Source organism: Astatotilapia calliptera, chromosome 19 (assembly GCF_964374335.1).
Source record: "Astatotilapia calliptera chromosome 19, fAstCal68.1, whole genome shotgun sequence".
NCBI lineage: Eukaryota > Metazoa > Chordata > Actinopteri > Cichliformes > Cichlidae > Astatotilapia > Astatotilapia calliptera.
In genome coordinates, this window is record NC_137440.1 from 19,518,954 (window position 1) to 19,523,399 (window position 4,446).

General features: G+C 39.0%; 1 long non-coding RNA gene across 1 annotated transcript; it reads left to right on the forward strand.

Annotated features, from left to right (window-relative positions):
- Positions 1-330: 330 nt before the first annotated feature.
- On the forward strand, positions 331-2,656 carry LOC145422397 (uncharacterized). Its single transcript, XR_013903680.1, has 3 exons — positions 331-1,128; positions 1,243-2,271; positions 2,366-2,656. It is a non-coding gene; the product is annotated as an uncharacterized LOC145422397 (long non-coding RNA).
- The last annotated feature ends 1,790 nt before the right edge of the window (positions 2,657-4,446 follow it).

Here is a 4,446-nt window from a genome sequence, read left to right on the forward strand (position 1 = left end):
CCAGAACCGGGAGTGAATGTAACAATTGATGGGGATGCAAGGCAGCGCAAGAACTGCACATTAACGATTAAGGAATATGAACGGAGCAGCAGTGCAGTGTACTTCTGTGCTGCTAGTTACCACAGTACTGCACATCACTGCACCTCAATACAAAAACCTATCAAACATGTGTTCTTAATCTGTTTATTACAGCCTCTCACACCTGGAATCTGCCATTATAACCAATGTTGGTCACAGAAAGATCAGATTACTGCAAGACGCCGGAGACAGATGCAAACTCAACTGCAGCTTTATTGCTGGGTTACATAAATTTAGAATCATGTACAAACAAAAGCATAACTATGAACTAGAGAGAAGAACACTGAACAAATCGCAGAAGATTGATAACATGACAACAACAGGAGCAACAGGAGACAAGAGGTAATCCGGGAGATGGAACACAGAAGTGGACACAGTTGAACTTAATCAGAAGCAAAACTCAAAACACTGAACACGGGATGTGAGAACTCAAAAGTAAAACACAAAATACAAGACAGATGCAGACTTGACTCTGAGACATGGCAACATTAAGGCGCAGAACCAGAACAGAAACCTTGAAACCAGCAACAATAAATATAACAGAAAACTATAATTCAAAGAGGAAAACGTAAACCAGCAACACAAAACACTGGGTTGCAGATCGAGGACCGTGACAGTTCTTTCATATATCATTATCCATTAGCTAAGTTGTACTTATGTGAAAAGCTTTAACAAATAGGTCGTTTTGTGTAAAGTATTCAAGCTGATCATTGTTGTTGTGTTTTGTTTTGTTTTTGTTAGTTTGTTTTCATTCACATTAACATGGTATTAGTTTCTCAAAAAGATAAAGCACTGCTATCAATGACCATCTGTTGATCTCACAGCCTACAGCTTGTAGCACCTGAAACACTTCTTGGCGTATGATGCTAGGCTATCTGTGACTTTTACACTGAACCAGTAGTGTGGATTTGTTTAAGACTCCTCCCACTAAATGACAGTTTCTTCATCAGACAGTTGGAAATAATCAGCACAACTGAGAACATCTTTCATAGCAAGACATCATGATAATTCTACTCCTAAGTATTTATTTTGAATGTATTCTAGTTTCAGGTAATACCATCAACATGTTAATTGCATTTTAAATTGGTATCGTACAGTGCTAGTGTTATAAGTGTATTTAAATTGTTATAAATTTCGCTTTACTTTTGAATTATGTATGTTCAGCAGGTTCCTCTTTAAGTGACCAAGTCCACCAGACTCCAGCTAATATTTACACAAAAGAAGAAGACGTTAAAATTGACTGCTCACACAGTATTCAAAGCTATGACCTAATCCTCTGGTACAAGCAGTCAAAGAAACAACTGCTGTTGCTTGGATACATGTACTTAGGCAAAAGTTTTCTGGAGACTGGAGTGAATGTAACGATTGATGGGGGTGCAGAGAAAAATGAGAACTGCACATTAACGATTAAGGATATCAAGCTGAGCAGCAGTGGAGTGTACTTCTGTGCTGCGAGATATCACAGTGGTGCATATCACTAGACCTCTATACAAAAACCTCCCAAACACACTCCTTTAATATCTGTTTTACAGCTCATGCCCCTCACACCTGGAATCTGCCATTATAACCAATGTTGGTCTCCCAACGATCAGATATTATAATATGAGGTTTCTTGTGAGCAGCAATTCTACATTTTAGCTGTTTGTTTACACACGCAATATTATAAAGATTTTGTCACTGTCCAAATATGTATAGACTGAACTATGTCCTTGCCAACCTACACTGTAGCAGTTCATTAAAGTGTAAATATTGGACAGAGCTGCCATTATCAACCGAATTAATTGTGAAAATCAGTGAATTTTACTTATGTGAACAATGATTCATATTACTACTCATTAATACATAACCTTCCCGAACATCAGTTTTCTTCTTCTCACAGGCTGTGAGCTGTTAGACATGTGCACCTCTAACACTTCCTGTCATAAGATGGCAGTATATCTTTGATTTTTTATACTGGAACCAGTAGTGTAAATTTGTGATGATGGTTGACACAGTGATGATTGCATAACTGAGTACATAACATGATCAAAACAACTGAGAACATATTTCAAAACAGGGCATCGTGATCATTGGTTTGCTTTTAAGAAATCAATTCATAAAAGAGAAAATATCAGCAAACCTGGGAATATCTTTAGTCAAGAATCATGATCCTTTTACTCCTAAGCATCTTTTTTAACTGTCTACTGGCTTCAGGTAAGGGTATAACAATAATTAAGCTGAATTTTATAATTTATTATTTGGCTTGTTTTTATATATTGTGTTTTATTTTTGGTTGTTGTCTGTTCAGCAGGTTCTCCTGCCAGTGATCAGGTTGACCAGACTCCAGCCAACATTTACACAAAAGGAGAAGATGCTAAAATCCACTGCTGGCACAGTATTCAAAGCTATTACCAAATCCTCTGGTACAAGCAGTCAGAGAAACAACTACAACTGCTTGGATACATGAATTACGATACGAGTAATCCAGAACCTGGAGTTAATGTAACAATGGATGGGGGTGCTGAAAAAGATCAGAACTGCACATTAACGATTAAGGATATCAAGGCAAGCAGCAGTGGAGTTTACTTCTGTGCAGCTAGTAACCACAGTGCTGCACATCACTGCACCCCAATACAAAAACCAAAGTTGTTGTATTTGTTGTTTTTCTTAATATATCTATTGGCACTCGCAGCACCTTACACCTGGAAGCAGCCATTATCATGAATGTGGTCTCAAAAAGATCAGATATAAAAGGTTCGCTATAAGCAGAAATGCAACATTTATGCTGCCACATCATTTTTAAAAAGCAACCCCTATATATCTATAAATATCTATATATATATATATATATTTAAAATATCTGTTTATGTATCTAGTGTTTAATTTCAACATGATCGCCATGATGACGCATATGCTCACATATATTGCTCAGCTGGAAGGTCATTTCAGACCCGCTCTATAAGTAATGCCCCACTTCCACTGGCAGTCATTAATGCCAATGCTGGAAAAGTCTGGCCTTTCAGATTATGCCCTTTTCTGTGGTCTTTCAGCCCTTTGGTGTTGCTAAGCAGGCCAATCCATTTCTTCTTTCTAGACATGTAACAGATCATAGATTTGGACACTTTGGGCATTTCTTTCGTTAAGCCTTTGAGATAAACCTGAAAGTCTGCACAAAATTGCAAAGATTGCATCACTGTCTAATTGGAGATTATGTATCAGAATGTCAGGAGCAGGACCACGCCTCCAAACACGCTCCTCCGGGTTCTCATCTATATAGGTTCCCCCAGTTCTGCAAGCTTTCACTCTCATTTATGTGACCCACCCTCCCTTTTCAATTCTTTAACTTCTTCGCTTCTATTTAGTACATGGGGATCTGCCAGGCCCGGGAGCCGTCGCCAGTCCCCTTTGAGGCCTTCCCCAAACCGCAGCTCAATTCATGTCCAAGCATTCCCCTTTACCTACTAAAAGGCTGTCAAACCTAAAATGAGGACGTGGGCCCAGCTAGTGAAATACTTATGGACATGACTGTAGCATTATCAACCTACACTATGTGGTTCCTGTATACATGGGACTGAAACAAATGGACCGACTTGCACGCGATCAACTGAAGGACCTGTTGTGAAAAGTAGTGAAATTTACTTCTGTGCTCCTAGTTACCACGCTGACTCATATCACTCTTCATCAATATGTAATCTTCCCAACACAGGTCTTAATCTCCTCCCACAGCTCACTGCCACATGCACCTGTAACATTTCCTGTCGTTAGGTGGCAGTATATCTTTGACTCTTACACTGAACCAGTAGTGTGATGTTCATGGCTAACACACTGACAATTACACAACTAAGTTGAAGATATAATAAGACTTCACCTGCTGAATGATGCCTTGCTTAAAAGGGAGTTTCACTAGCTGGAACCACATCTGCAGTTAAGATGAGCGATGATGGATGAGGGAACTATGAATTGGTGCTGCAGTTTGGGGAAGGCCTCGAAGGAGACTGGCAGCGGCTCCCAGGCCGGGCATATCCCCATGTACTAACGAGAACTGAATGAAAAGAAAAGGAGAAGAGGAGAAGAAAAGAAAAGGGGTGGGGTGCATGAAAATTAGAACAGCAGGTATTGGTGAAGGGGGCATATATAGCCTGAGGCAGGAAGGGGCGTGAATGAGGTCTGGTCCTGCATGTCAAGAATGTTTGAAAAGATCTTTACAACTGGAAACATCTTCCACAGCAAAACCATCATGATTATTCTACTTGTAGCTATACATTTGATGAATTCACTTCTGGTTTCAGGTAAAGCTATGAATATGTTTAATATATTTTTGGCTGATAACTTCAGCTTTATAGTTGCATTTTATAATTTACATGTTTTATTCTTATTTATATTTTATTT